Source organism: Uloborus diversus, chromosome 9, assembly GCF_026930045.1.
Source record: "Uloborus diversus isolate 005 chromosome 9, Udiv.v.3.1, whole genome shotgun sequence".
NCBI lineage: Eukaryota > Metazoa > Arthropoda > Arachnida > Araneae > Uloboridae > Uloborus > Uloborus diversus.
Window position 1 is genome coordinate 74865967 of NC_072739.1, and position 16901 is coordinate 74882867.

A 16901-nucleotide genomic window follows, 5' to 3' on the forward strand; every position below is an offset into this window, starting at 1 on the left:
CTTGTTGATTATATCCTAGAAAATATTGTACAAATCTTCGCTCAATGAGATTTTAGATTATTTATAGTTTAAAAATATTAGGTTTTTTCCACTTTCAACTGGGAAATAGTCTGCTGACTTTCTTAAGAATCCTCACTGCGACAAACGTCACGCTGGGGGTTTCTGCTATCTTGCAAAGCTCTATTGCAAATCAAGGTAAACTAAGCATGGTGGCGACAGATCAGGGAAAAGTCAGGGAACTTTATCACTCAGGGAATTTTGAAAAAATAACAATGCAGGGAAAATTGAACAAATGAAGGGAAAAAAAGTTTTTTTTCCCTTGCAAAATGAAGTACTTTGATTCCTTACGAATTTTACACCTGTTGTTTGTTTTTTAAAAGTAAAATTAATGAGGTGCAATTATGCAGTGCGGCATATTTGTGCATCTTTTTTCCTCAAGGTGAACTTCCTAAGATTGCTTCTGTGTCTGTAAAGTTGTTTATTTTGCCTAACTTGAATTTTTCTTCCACGCATTCCATGGTACGTAAATTAAACAACCCTACAGGCAAAGAGGAAGCCGTTATTAATGACTTTGTTCCGTTGCCTTTACTCATTGTCTTGAAGTAAATAGCATACTGTTATCACAATTTCAAGAAAAAATGTTTGTTTTTTAAATTAATGCTGCACAAATCTTAAAAGTTATCACTTGGTGTTTTTTAATTTAATTGCTAAAATTGAATTTTGATTGAAAATCAAATTTGTTTTTCGCCCATGGTATTACTCGCTGTCACTTCAGGGGTTTTTTTTTCAGACTTTAAAACTCGTTTATTTTAAAACCATTTTCATGTACATTTCGAAATTAATAATTGTTTTTGCATATCAATGTTGCTTGTTACTAAAGTAATCTAAGATTTTTTTCGACAACTAATGAAATCATTTGAAATTGAGTTGTGTACATAAGTAAATATTTTTATTTTTTAATAGTTAAAATGCTGTATTCGTTCATTAAAATCTAAGTTCTTGATTAGAGAATAGCTCAATATGATTGGTTGTTGAAAGATTTTCAATTTGTTTCCATAAATATGTCTATTCTGCCGTGTGTAGGTGAGGGGCAGTAACTACACATTTTTGATTTTTTTTGCATTTTGTCATCTATTGTACGTTATCTTTATTGTACATACTTGCTTATTTGGTTTCTCCTGAAAAAGAGGCGCAAAAAAAAACGTCTAATTCCAACATTTTCCTATTGTTAGTACTGAATCCACCACACATTTCTTCAAATATCTCGAAAACTAATTTCTGCAGATACTGCCGTTTGCCTGCACATGGCAGTATTTACGTAAGTAAAACTACATTACTTCTATACTTTAACTATCACTTGTTATTCTTGCAGCAACAATTATACTGCTTGAAAATTCAGTTCAAGATTATCTCCATTTAAATTTTTTAGTTTTATCACGATTAGATATGTCTTTAAGAGTGATTTTAATAATTTCTTACAATTCTTATGTTAACTGGTTCCTGGAAGTAGAGTATTTGTTTTAGATTTCCTGCAACATTTCTCTGTCGATAATTTAATACACTATTTTTATCAAAAAAAAAAGAGCTTTTTTTTCAAAATATATTTTTAATTAACAGCTTAAACCCTTTTAAACTCTGCATTTTATTTAATATGCAATGCTTTTCAGGTAGGGCAAAGAAAGGAAACTATTATCATTGGTAACGTAAATCAGGGAAATTTGGTAAACTTAATCAAGGAACTTTTTTTCCCAGTTTCTGTAGCCACCCTGACTAAGGCATGAATCTATATTATTAAAGTCTGTGTGTGTCTGTCTGTGTGTGTAACCCTATCTCCTTTGGACTGAATGTCTACCAGGTCATTACTAGTACTATTGGATACAGGACATTCAAAGGAAGCCATTCTGCCCTGTCTCACCCTTCTAAAACTTCAGGGTCTAGACATCCAGTGTTCCAGGGATAGAAATATCAATTGCAACTGTCCATAGGCGGCATTGAGCCACCGCAGATGACGAACGGAGGTTGGCGAGCGAAATGAACAGGGGGCAAAGCCTCCAAATATAGTCTTGTTTTCTGTAAGGATGATTATTGTGCCATCGATATTGACTTTTTTTTTTTTTGAAACATCTACGTAAATATGTATCATCTACTTAGGCTAGGGCTAAATCAAATCACTAGATTCTTTCTGATAAGAACATATACCCATAGCAAATCTGTCCTGAAAAGCAGCTTTTACTGAGGCACATCTTCGACTGCCTATTTTCCACCACAAGCATTTTAAGACTTGGTATGCTGCCACTTATAAAAATCCTTGGCAGAGTTGGCTTACCAGAACCGCCAACTGCAGATATAAAGACCTTTGATAATATTCTTCATTTTTCTCTCTGCTTGATTTTCCAGCAGACATTGAACTAATAATAGAGATAAACCCCGCATAATGAACCCGGGATGTTGTGAACGTTTTTATTGATCCCGCCTAAACTCCCATTTCCCTGGGGCTATTTTATACGCTTATAGTAGACAAAGAAATTCGAGTTCGTTTGAAATGTACTCAAATTTCACTTCAGCGGATTTTTTTTTTTTTTTTCCAGTCGCCCAACATTGAATGTCACTGTTAGAGGACGAAAATTATTAACGAAGGAAACGTATAAATTCCTCTGTGGTTGGATAAGCATGATGTGATCATTTTCCCATGTTACATTACTTTAAGTTTTTCGAGTCTTGGGAATAATGAACTGAAATATACAGCATCATCTTCTGGTGCTTTCTTATATGATGATGTTGTATATGTCAAGCAAAAGAACGATGCTCAGATAAAAGACTTAGGAGATAATATTGAAGAACATATCCTGAATTATTTATTTATTTATTTTTTGCTATAGAAAATGCGGACCAGAAAATATTGAATTCTTTAAAACTGTTTATTAGAAAAAGAATGACCTCTACTTAAAACCAAATTACATTCTGTCGAAAACCGCTCATTTTTTCATACAATGTAGAAAGTAAATCAAATTTTAGTTTTTCCTTTTTAATATTTAGTCGAATTTCTGTTTAAATAGTTAAAAATTTATTAGCAATTTATTTACTATCGCAATGACTATGGTGACTCTACAGGGGCGGCATTTCAGCATTTCATTTGGGGGGTCGAGGTTCTTAAATATGAATTACCTCAGTATGGAACAAAACACATATTGGCTAACAGCAAGTAATCATGATATGGGTTTAGAATTAATAAAAAATTGTGTTCAAAAGCAATTTAAATTTTTGAGACAAAATTTGTAATTTATTTTATAATATCTTGTCATACAAAGTATCTTGATATTACAGTTTTCATCTTTTAATAAAGTTTTGATGCTTTTTTTTTGTCCCTATTGTACCTCGAAAATAATTCTCTATTTTCCTCAGACACGAAAATGATTTTTTTCTACTAGCTGAACTGATTGGAATAGTTGAAAAATAATTGAAGTAACAAAGTTACGTATGAAAACATACGTTTCACATCTTGTACATTAAAATCACCCTGGTAACTTTAAAAATTGTTATGGTCTCATTTTTCATCATTGAACAGTATAGTCTAGTCTCTAAACAATTCTTCTTGCCTCATGCTGTTAATTTTACTCATAATTGAAACATTTTATTTTTTGTTTTCAATATCCAATCCAGATAATAGAGAGCTAACAATACAGGAAAATGTTTAACATCGAATCTTGTGCTAATTTTATTAGAAACTGATTCTATTATTTTATACAATATGTTAAATCAATATGCATTTTGGTCACCTCTTCTAAAGTCATTTGAATATTATTTGCAGTTTTTTAAAATTATCTTGAAGTAAGAATTTTTTTTGAAATGATCCACGTTTGGTTGAAATTTACATCTGCGTTAAATTTATAAATAGTTTCAATTGTAGCTTGAACTGAAGCTTAAACATTCCAAAAATTAGGTTTAACTGATTGAAGATCTTTTGATAGAGTAAGGCATTGTTTAAAAACTCTCCACAATACAAACAAAGCGAATAAGCATTCAAACGAAGACGTGTTAAAGGACAGTAGCTTTTTCATTATTGAAAGAGTCGTTTTCCAAAATCACTGCTTTGAAATTATCGAGGAGGGTCTTTATTGTTTCAAAGACCATCTAATGTTGTCTCTTGAAGACCCTCTTGTGTCACTTCGAGATTGAATAGTTAAAGGGCCCCCAGGAAAGATATTTGTTGATGTGATACATCACCTATTATATGTGTATATATATATATATATATATATATATATATATATATATATATATATATATATATATATATATATTCAAAAATAGTATATACAGTGAAACCTCCCTTAACGGACACTCCCGAATAACGGACACCTCTAATTAACGGACATTTTTGCAAGTCCCAGTCCCTCAATATAGGCCATTCCATGTAATTCACTCTGAATAACGGACACTCCGAATAACGGACAGTTATTTCACAAAAAATTTCCCTTGCAATCGCAGCACTTCCGTTTTTTTTTTCTTTTCACAGAATATCTTAGTAACTGCTTGCCTTACAAAGATTTTCATCCTCCACAACTGATATTCCCCCCCCCCCTCCCCCATCATTTCCTTATCACTGTTTCTTGGAATTGAAAGGGTAACTATTCAAAAGTTAAAATAAAAAAGAGGAAACTGGGCGCTTTTTCTAACTGGGGCTCTCAGGAGATGCAATTGAGCAGACCGGCGCCGGTAGTAGTCGGCTTTATGGCGCCGTGGTTTCGTTGGATTGTTTAATTTTTAGATATGAAAATGATTCGCCCATATTCAAGGTCATATTGCCAACTGTCAATCATGCAATAGTGATACTCGAGATAAAATAAATAAATTAACCATAAAAAAGTGTGTGTGGGGGAGGGGGTTGCTCCGCCGAATCGCCGCCGTTGGTAATGCTAAAAAGAGATGCCAAACTGTTTTAAGTAATTACTTTAATTGATTAAATGCTTTTTAAGACAAGTGTGTGCTGTCAGTATACCTTTATTAAGAAAAAACAGATTAATTACACTTGACGTAAAATGTAGTAAACCTTTCGCAATTGTTTCGATTGTGTTCTACAAAGGGAACAACAGCCCATTTTGAAAAAAGGTAAATTAAGTAGTTCCTCCTAATAGCGGACACCTCCCAATAACGGACAAAACTTCTAGTCCCTTGACTGTCCGCTATTCGGAGGTTTCACTGTATTTTTGAGAAGTATAATATTTAATTATACTATGCATTTAGTAGCTGAAATGTGTTTCTGGAAAAGAAAATGGTGGTGAACACTGATTAAATAGACACACTTAAAATATGAGCGTAACAATGAATGTAAAATACCAACGCATTGATTGTGAAAATCACGCAGCCACACCATTGCACGGGCCTCATAACCATAATTACACAGAGCGCACAAGAATGAAATATTTAGCCAATATAAGGAAATTACGTCTTTAGTTAAAATTAACCATGATTCTTCATCAGTTTTTTCTGTTATGAAAAGGCCGGTAAAGGATTGGTGAGTTTCTAATAAATCATTCAAAAACAAACGGAAAACACTCGCTCATGTTTAGAAATGTGTCAAGTTTCATCAATAATTACGGAGAACCAGCAAGATTCTTTTTTCATGAACATTGTTTTGCGATTTACATAAATTGAAGTTGCTCATTTTTTATCACTCCTCTCAAAAAATTTGGGGGTGCGTCCGCCCCCTCTTGACCCCTCTATTTGCCGCCCCTGTGACTCTATGATCTCATGTATTAGACCAAGAGCTGACCCCCCAAAACACGATTTATCTCTTTTATGGCTTGTGGCCGGTTAAAATAATAAAAAAATGCAATTTAAAACTTTGGCTCGAATCCCCCCCACTAATTTTGGGTCACACGGCTGCGTGGGTGGATGAAAGGTCAAAAAAATGAAAAATATCAAAGTGATGAGTTAAATGGCTAAAAACTATATAATAGCATTAAATTAATAAGAAAAAACCCGTAGCTAATTTCCCCCCCAGCTATGTTGGGGCGAACGTGGTGCCCCCCAGGGGTAAAGTATCGATTATTAAACTTAAAAAAAAAAGATCACTTTCGTGGGGGGGAATTTTACAGGGTATTAGTTTCATTATTTTGATTGCCAAAAAAAAAAATCCCCCCCCAGTAACTATGGGTCAATTTGTCAAAAAAATTTTTTTTGTTCCTCTTTATTTGGTTCAAGTCGAGTATTATTCGAACTTACGCATGACTGTTTAAGTTGCAAAAAAACCCCCCAAAGTTTGAACGTTTTTTCATTAAAAAAAACTCGTAGCAATCCCCCCCCCACACCTATGGAGGGGGTTGCTACGCGGTGCGCAGTTTTACAACGTGGTGCCCCCCCCCCCCAGGGGTGAATTGTCGATTGATTAAATTAAAAATAAATGATCACTTTCGTGGAGGGAATTTTACAGAGTATACATTTAATTGCAAAACAAAATATCTCCTCCCCAGCAATTATAAGTCTACTAGCTGCATTGTCAGGCGTTGCACGGTCTACCTCAAAAATGTACGTGTTTTCGGCGTTCGAAGCATTTTATACAATTATATAAATTTTCTCGCTTTCATTACATTTCTTATTGCTGCTCCACTCTTATTAGTCAAAGCGCAATGTTATATAGCCTATAGCCTTCTCAATAAATGGACTATTCAACACAAAATGAATTTTTCAGTTCGAACCCGTCGTCCCTGTAGACCAAGAGCTGAGCCCCCAAAACACGGTTTATCTGTTTTATGGCGGGTGGCCGGTTAAAATAATAAAAAAATGTGATTAAAAATTTTGGCTCTAATCCCCCCCCCCCCCCTCCGCCCACTATTTTCGGGTCACACGCTGCATGGGTGAATGAAAGGTCAAAATAAAAGAAAAATATTAACATAAGTGAAATGGCTAAAAATTATATAATAACATTAAATTAATTAAAAAAAACCACGTAGCAAATCTCCCCTCCAGCTATGTTGGGGCGAATGTGGGAGCCCCCCCCCCCCCCCAGAAGTGAATATCGATTGTTAAAATTATAAAAAAAAAAAAAAAATCACTTTCGTGGGGTTGGGGATGGGGAACTTTACAGGGTATTTGTTTCGTTATTTTGATTTCCAAAAAATCTCCCATCCCCAGTAAGTATGGGTAAATTTGTCAAAAAAAAAAAGTTTTTTGTTTCTCTTTATTTGGTCCGAGTCCAGTACTATTTGAACTTTCCCATGACCTCTTAAATTGTAAAAAACAATTTCAATTATTTATTCGGTAAAAAAAAACACGTAGAAAATCCCCCCCCCCAGCTATGTTAGGGCGAACTTGTTGCCCCCCAGGAGTGAATTATCGATTGATTAAATAAAAAAAAAAGATTACTTTCGTAGAGAGGAGAGATTTTCTCAGAGTTTACATTTGATTGTAGCAGGAAAAAATATCCCCCCCCCCCAAAAAAATGTTTTTAATTTAAATTAGAAATTTTGAAATATTTTTCAAAATGAAATGAAGCAATTCAGCGTCCGTACATCTGCTTCTACCACTGTGTGCTCAGCATGAAAAGAATGAAGGGGAAAGTATACGCCTGTGATGATTTCTTCTTGCTGTTTCGAGGGCAGTTTCGTCAGTGATCAACTGTAGCCAACACAGTGAAGTCGTTATAGCTGTTGGTTTTTCTTTTCGGAGCACGCTGTACCGCATCCTTAAACTGAAAACGTAAAAAAAATCCTTTTTTCAAAAATATATTTTGATGTTTTTATATTATGAGTGTTTTAAAGGGTAATTTTAAGTGTAGCCAGCCACCAGATAAAAGATAATGTTTTGACAAAAACTTTATTTGAAGGATTAAAAGTTTCAAAGATTCGAAAACACTGAAAACTGAAATTCCGTGATTTAGATTTTTCCGAGTTCTTAACAGAAGCAGATTTATATCATCGAGATTGCAAGAACATTTTTATCAAACTAAATAGACACTATCACAACCAATATGCTGAAGGTAAATAAATCTATATGAATTTCCAAATTATTATTTTAAAAATTCATTTAACGCATCGGATTAACGCATTAACATTTACAAGTAAAAACGTCGTTATTGCAATTTTAACATAAAATCACTTTTGTTTGTGAAATAAACTCATAATTACTGGGGTAGGGGGAGATTTTTTTTTTTTTTTTTTTGCAATTAAAACAATTAAATGTATACTCTGGAGATAATATACTAAATTATCTTTTATCTGGTGGCTGGCTACACTTAAAATTACCCTTTTAAAACACTCATAATATAAAAACATCAAAATATATTTTTGAAAAAAGGATTTTTTTACGTTTTCAGTTTAAGGATTCGGTACAGCGTGCTCCGAAAAGAAAAACCAACAGCTATAACGACTTCACTGTGTTGGCTACAGTTGATCACTGACGAAACTGCCCTCGAAACAGCAAGAAGAAATCATCACAGGCGTATACTTTCCCCTTCATTCTTTTCATGCTAAGCACACAATGGTAGAAGCAGATGTACGGACGCTGTATTGCTTCCTTTCATTTTGAAAAATATTTCAAAATTTCTAATTTAAATTAAAAACATTTTTTTTGGGGGGGGGGGGATTTTTTTTCCTGCTACAATCAAATGTAAACTCTGAGAAAATCCCTCCTCTCTACGAAAGTAATCTTTTTTTTTTTATTTAATCAATCGATAATTCACTCCTGGGGGGCAACAAGTTCGCCCTAACATAGCTGGGGGGGGGGATTTTTCTACGTGTTTTTTTTTACCGAATAAATAATTGCAATTGTTTTTTACAATTTTAGAGGTCATGGGAAAATTCGAATAGTACTGGACTCGAACCAAATAAAGAGAAACAAAAAACTTTTTTTTTGACAAATTTACCCATAGTTACTGGGGGGGGGGGGAGATTTTTTGGAAATCAAAATAATGAAACAAATACCCTGTAAAGTTCCCCATCCCCAACCCCACGAAAGTGATTTTTTTTTTAAATTTTAACAATCGATATTCACTTCTGGGGGGGGGGGGGCTCCCACATTCGCCCCAACATAGCTGGAGGGGAGATTTGCTACGTGGTTTTTTTTAATTAATTTAATGTTATTATATAATTTTCAGCCATTTCACTTATGTTAATATTTTTCTTTTATTTTGACCTTTCATCCACCCATGCAGCGTGTGACCCGAAAATAGTGGGCGGAGGGGGGGGGGGATTAGAGCCAAAATTTTTAATCACATTTTTTTATTATTTTAACCGACCACCCGCCATAAAACAGATAAACCGTGTTTTGGGGGCTCAGCTCTTGGTCTACAGGGACGACGGGTTCGAACTGAAAAATTCATTTTGTGTTGAATAGTCCATTTATTGAGAAGGCTATAGGCTATATAACATTGCGCTTTGACTAATAAGAGTGGAGCAGCAATAAGAAATGTAATGAAAGCGAGAAAATTCATATAATTGTATAAAATGCTTCGAACGCCGAAAACACGTACATTTTTGAGGTAGACCGTGCAACGCCTGACAATGCAGCTAGTAGACTTATAATTGCTGGGGAGGAGATATTTTGTTTTGCAATTAAATGTATACTCTGTAAAATTTCCTCCACGAAAGTGATCATTTATTTTTAATTTAATCAATCGACAATTCACCCCTGGGGGGGGGGGGGCTCCACGTTGTAAAACTGCGCACCGCGTAGCAACCCCCTCCATAGGTGTGGGGGGGGGATTGCTACAAGTTTTTTTTAATGAAAAAACATTCAAACTTTGGGGGGTTTTTTTGCAACTTAAACAGTCATGCGTAAGTTCGAATAATACTCGACTTGAACCAAATAAAGAGGAACAAAAAAAATTTTTTTTGACAAATTGACCCATAGTTACTGGGGGGGGAATTTTTTTTGGCAATCAAAATAATGAAACTAATACCCTGTAAAATTCCCCCCCACGAAAGTGATCATTTTTTTTTAAGTTTAATAATCGATACTTTACCCCTGGGGGGCACCACGTTCGCCCCAACATAGCTGGGGGGGAAATTAGCTACGGGTTTTTTCTTATTAATTTAATGCTATTATATAGTTTTTAGCCATTTAACTCATCACTTTGATATTTTTCATTTTTTTTGACCTTTCATCCACCCACGCAGCCGTGTGACCCAAAATTAGTGGGGGGGATTCGAGCCAAAGTTTTAAATTGCATTTTTTTATTATTTTAACCGGCCACAAGCCATAAAAGAGATAAATCGTGTTTTGGGGGGTCAGCTCTTGGTCTATATGGAGAAAATATTTTAAGATTAGGATATAGTGAACTATCGGTTATAGTAAACTTATTGCTGAGTTCCCAGACTGTTCACCACAGCAGGGCTTGACTTTTAATAAATAAACTTGAAATCAAAATGACAACATGAATTAAACTAGTCTCTGCCGTTTATAGTGATATTGAAGTGACCAATTAAAAATGTTATATCGTTATAAAAAGTTAAATAACGCTAAGTAAAATATGAAGGGAAGTTTACGCAGTTATGTTACTGCTATAAATTTACTATAAGCAGGCGCGACTGTACATACATATTAAGAAGAGAATATCAGTGGCAGTGCTAATTAAAACTTGAAAAATGGCCAATCTCAATTGATGAAAATTTTAAAGTTTATCATATTTCGCAAAATGGTTAGTTTAATAACTTAATTTTTAGTGTATCCTCTTTTTTTACATTCATTTAGTTTTTTATGATATTCTATATTTTGGAACTTTAAAATTGAATCATGGCATGTCCTCTTCTGATTATTGATGAGATTGTAGTACGCTCAACCCTCACAGGTTTGACATTTTTACGTATATGGGTCATTCTCCAGAAAACGTAACTTTTAAACGCAAATATTTTTCAACTTCGAAACCTTTAGTTTTCTTTTTACTTCCTTTTCCGAAAAAGGAAGTATTGTATTCGCGAAAAAATTTTCACTCAAAATTCAGCCTTAAATTCCATTTTACTCACCCCCAAATAAATGTTGAGTTTTTTTTTCAACCCGACCACACGCTGATAAGTGCCTAAGAACGCATAAACACCCAAAATATCCATTTTGACATTCCCCGAGTTAAGTACAACGACTTTTCTCGTGACGTCCGTATGTGCGTATGTATGTCGCATAACTCTAGAACGGTAAGTCCTAGAAAGTTGAAATTTGGTACGTAGACTCCTAGTGGGATCTAGTTGTGCACCTCCCCTTTTGGTTGCATTCGGGTGTTTCTAAAGGGGTCTTTTGCCCCTTTTTGGGGAGAAATCATTGTTAATTTCAATGTAAACTCAAGTGGTGTTACAATTTGGCGGACACTTGGCGATATGTCGCCAGTCTTTTGGTCGTCAAGTTTTGTCGCCAACTTGGCGACAAATTTGACGATTTTATTCTTTTTTTTTTAAATTTGGTTAAATTTGGCCACTGTTGGTGATATTTAGAGAGTAAACAATTGAATCACATTAAAATTGCCAAAAATGGGGAAATGACATTAAATTGAGTAAAAGGAAATCATGTGATGCACGCATCAGCTCGTTTTTTTTCATTCTTACATAAAAGTATTACCTATAATGGCCCAGCTAAGTTCCAATTGTTTTACTCATAAATAAAGAAAATTAAAAAATGCCTTGTTCACGGAACTAACAAAAAAGGAAAAAAAGTGTTGATATTTAGAAATCAAGGCCAATTTAATATCAAAGTAGTAGTTTTATTAATTGTGCAAAGAATCAGCTATTTTAATGATTAGTGGGAATATAATATTAAGCTCTCTTAATTAAAGTACGGCTTAATTAGTAGTTTCACATGTACGTTAAAAAGTAGTATTTAGTAAATTAGGATATACTGGCAATTTAAAATTTTGTTAGAATGCCTATTATTGATGTATTTCCCCCTCCATCATTTATTTTCACCTCAGAAATAATGAAATTGATAAGGACACTGATAATGACATTGATAAGTCACGGAAGTGAGGAATTTTTCATTAATATAAGCCTAATAGATACATTTTTCAGAGAATACTTTTTTTCTTCGTTGCTACAATCTGCACAAGCTAAGCATATGAAAACATGTTCACTCCTTTTTAACATTAATTATATCCCTGAAAGTCAAGTTCGCGGAGGTGAGAAGTCAGAATAACCGCACATGGTTTTTATTAAAGCAAAATCTTTCTTCTTGTTTTTCGACAAAAATCTCACAACTTCAACTATGGCTGAAAATAAACAAGGGGGCTCCCTTGTATCATGGAAAATAAAATTTGACGTCATCACTGCCACGTGTTAAATAGGAATGGCATTTTGTGTTTAGGTAACGGAGGTGAGAATTTATTGTGTTACATGACTTCTTGTCCTACTAAAACGAACTAAAACACAATATTAAAAAAGTAAATATACTTAAACAATTAGTATTTGAGACACTTGTGAAAGGAATAATAAATAAATAAGTATATACTTTTAATTAAACAAGTTATTAAGCAACATAAACAGTCACACAAGGCGTGTGACATACCACGGAGTTGAGAATTCACATGCTGTGAACCCAAAATATACTAAAATAAAAATTATGATTAAAAAATTGTTGGCAGGTTTGATTAGATATATTTTTGAGGAAATTAAAAATCATTGTTTAAATGAATTTTTCCTTAAAGTTTTTACTGCAAAAGGCGAATGACAGAAAAGTTAAGGCAATTTTTTGAAGAATGAACCATATATTTGAACTTCATTTCCAGAATTTTAAACTTTACTTTAAATTGTGATAAATTCGAACAAAAATAACTATTAGGTATTATAATATGAAGTATCAACTTGCTAAAAAAGCTTATATTTCAAAAATAATTGATGTGTGCGGGTTGCAGGCTTGAGCGTACGGAGACAGAACGGATCTACTAATTGACCGCATATAGTTGTTTTCACTGCATTGATACTACATCGGCAAAGAAACGACTTTTACAGAATTCTTTTTCCCGGAGATTCAGCGACAGAACTGATCTCCAAATTAGCAACTAAGTTATTTTCCCTGCATCGGCACTACACTTGAAAAAAAAACGACTTTTACAGTTTTTTTTTTTTTGGAGAAATAATAAAGGAAGTTCGACGGCAAAATTGATCTCCAAATTGACAAAGTTGTTTTTTCCGGCATCGATGCTACAATGACAAAAAAAAACGACTTTTACAGAACTCTTTTTGGGAGAAATTATAAGAGGTTCGGCTGCAGATTGCAGAATTTTATTTATTTATTTATTTATTTATTTATTTATTTATTTATTTTTAGAAATTATGTTAAAAAAATGGTTCGGCGACAACAAATTGATAGCAAACTTATTTTCCCTGCATTATTCTGCAAAAAGACAACTTTTACAGTTTTTTTTTTTGTGTGTGTGTGTGTGTGTGTGCGTATGTTTTGAGAAATTGTGTAAAAGAAGTTCGACGACAGAATGGATCTCCAAATTTGCCACAAAACTCACAGTGTTTTCTGTTGTATCTTTGAACACTTCAACACATTTAAAGTACACAAATCATGCACTTTGTTTTCATACTTTTAAAAGATAAGATAATTGTGTAACTTAACACACACACATTCAGCTCTAAATCATTTTCTTCACATGAAGGAAAAACATTTCCTTAATCTATCAAGATTACTTTTTGATTTCACTTTGTAGCGCCTTCTTTTAGCCTACTTTCCCAGTAAAAGTCAGAAGAAAAAAGCATGAAAGAAGGTTTAATGCATCTTGAAAATATCACGAAAAACAAAAAAAGGTCAAAAATAATAATTAAATAAATATCGAAAAATTAAAAATTGGAAAGTAGGGTATTGAGATGAGGAATAATGTCTGTCGGTCTGTCTATCTATCCCCCCCCCACCCCCACCCTAATAACTTTTGCGTGAATAGTCCGATTTGAACAATATTTTTTTGTTCGAAAGATCTCGACAAGGACACCTCATTCCTATATTTCACTTTTTAATTTGAACAATTTTTCGTTCAATTTTGAACAGTTCAAAAAACTTAGAGGCGAATTTGCATCAAACAAACTTGTAGGAAAAAGCTTTTGATGAAAAACATGTATATAAAGTAGCGCCTATGGGGAAACCGAAAGTCAATGTAGATTCCGCACTTGAATGCGGATTTACTTCAAAATAATTTGTTGGAAATAGCTTTTGACGACAAACTCCCGGCTCCGAGAATTTTGGGGCACCTGACTCCGACTCCAAATCCTGTGCCCGACAATTAGTCGGACTCCGACTCCCCAACTTCGACTCTGACTTCGTAGTTTTAGCAAAAATTCATACACGGAGGAAAAATGACTGACTCCGATTCTTGGATATTCGACTCCACTCCGACTCCTTTATCCCAAAATAAGTCCGACTCCGCAAACATTGGCAGAGTTGCGTACTCTAAGGGAAATGAAGGATTCAAACTCAGAGTCTTTGAATTAAATACCTGACTCTTTTATCCCAAAATGCGATTGACTCCGACTCCGACTCCGCAGCCATGGTTTTAACTGTGAAATAATTATTGTTAGTATGACTTGTTTTTATTTTCACTCTAAAGTTCTAAAATTTTTATTTATGTATTCAGTTTTCTTTTATGTTTCCACATTAAGATATGCGCAGACGTTTTTTTTTTTTTTTTTTTTTGACAATGAAAATTATTTCTCGGTCATTCCATGTCAAGTGATCCAAAGTTTTTTCATCACATTTTTGTATTTCTTTAAAATTTGGCTCATCGATTGTACCCTTCAAGGTAATCAAAAGTCCAAATTTTTAGATTTTTATCTTTTATATTTTTTTTTATGAGACTGATTTTTGGAAAATCCGTCCTTTTTCGTGGATGCATGAACATAAAATAGACGATAACTCAGCACCAAATATATATATAGAAAGATTTGGTAAAAAGCATTTTAAATTACATTAGTTGCTGTTTAATATGATATGCAACATGACTAATTTTTTAAAAATTTCCATTTTAAGAAATTTAAATTTAAAATTTAAATTTCTCAGAAAAAATGTGATGAATTTTTTTTTAAAAATTCCCAAATATTTTTGTGTATTTTATCTTTATTCATGCAAAATTTCAAGTTGGGATCTCAATGGGATCATATCTCATGAATTTTTGAATAAAATTTGATTAAAGAAATGATATTTTCCCCAGATTCTATTTAGTTAAATATGGGGCTCTCTTATTGGTAATGGTCTAGTGAGTAGTAAGTAAACATGACTATGCTTGACAAGAGCTGGAATGAACTTGTAGATTAGTAAGCCCCCCCCCCACCCCCCTTCGCCGCCGCACCACCACTTTTTATCTTTCTTTTTTTTTTAAATTGTTTTCAAAATTTAAAAGAAAAAAAAACGAAAAAAAATCTAGTACGTAAGAGTAACAATCAAAACAAACGCTGCCAAACATCAGAAGTGACTAAGGCTCATAAATGTGGTGGGGGGGGGGGGGTCACAAACACTAAAAGTTGGGAAAACTTTAACAGACAAAAAGAACCTCTAGATACGTGGTATGCTCTCAAACATTTTTTAGACATATTATGTATAAGATGCATACACATATTGTGCATAATGGATTACTGGGAGTATACCCTCAGAAAAATTGATGGGAACATCACTGAATGGAGCCCTACTCATTTGCAGCTTTTTTTCTTTTCGGAAAGTGAAATGGTAGAGTGAGGGGGGGGGGACACTCTGGAATGAAGCTTAACAACATGGAAGGTTATGCTCAAAAGAGCAAAGTTTGTTTGATCAAAACTGCGTTTAACATTTGTATAGATAGATTTCGTTACATTACTCTCCTTCACAACAGAAATTAAAAAGAAAACAAGCAATAAAGAAAAGAAAAAACAGCTGCACTCCAAATGCTGTAGAAAGTTATGTGTGGACAGACATGTGATCTGATACTATGATTTAATTGTAGTTTTGTGTGGAAAGAATGGGAAAGCATTAATACAACATGGGGGAAACACTATTTTGCTATGATCTTGGGGAAAACTATTTCTTTCCTCCTTCTGAAATTGAGGGTTGGTGCTGGGGGTAAGGAATGAAATGAATCATAACTTTCCTTATCAGATATTGAATTAATCAAGTACACTTTGTAAAGTTGTGATCTAAAAAGAAACACTTGGTCTGAAAAAAAAAGAAAACATATGGGGTAAAAATAATTCTCAATTCAATCCCCAGGTAAGGCGTGGTACTAGTATAAAATCAATCGTATGTATGGGTAGGGGGGAGGGGGATATACTTCGTCTTGTTTTGAAGAAGAACATTTACCACATTTAAATTAGGGTTACCAGACGTCCCGGTTTGATCCAAAATCTCGGTGTCCCGGTCAGTTTACTTGGCGTCCCGGAAAAAATCTTATTTGATTATAGACGATCAAAAATGTTTTGAAATAATAACTAAGAAGTGTTATTTAGAACAATTACTTTCTCTTTTTTTCACCGCACTGTGTGAGAAATGAAAACTATAGACGAGCGATATTCTACTAATAAATTGTAATACTTTTTTTCCGTATTGTCTTGTCTCCCCGATCGTTATCATACGGTCGAGTTCAATATTAGGCACGAAAGGGTGCAGCATTAGTACCAGAAGAAATTTCGCTGCACATTACACCCATTTGCGTGAAATAATATTGAAGTCACTTGTCTCGGCGACAGCCGTTTATGATACAGATAAAATAAGTCTGCACTAGTTGAGAGAGTATTTTCTTTGATGAACAACGCATGGTCTGATGATAGGGATTTGTTGCAGGAATCTATGATTAAAGGCTAAATGACATGCAAATATAATATCGGATTGGATTTTACCGATTTTTACAATAAGATTAAATCAAAAAAAAAAAAAAAAAAAACTTTATGTATAAAGTCCTATCCTGGGAAAAATACTAGTAAATATTGTTAATTTGTTTTCCCTCATTTTAACTGCTTCAT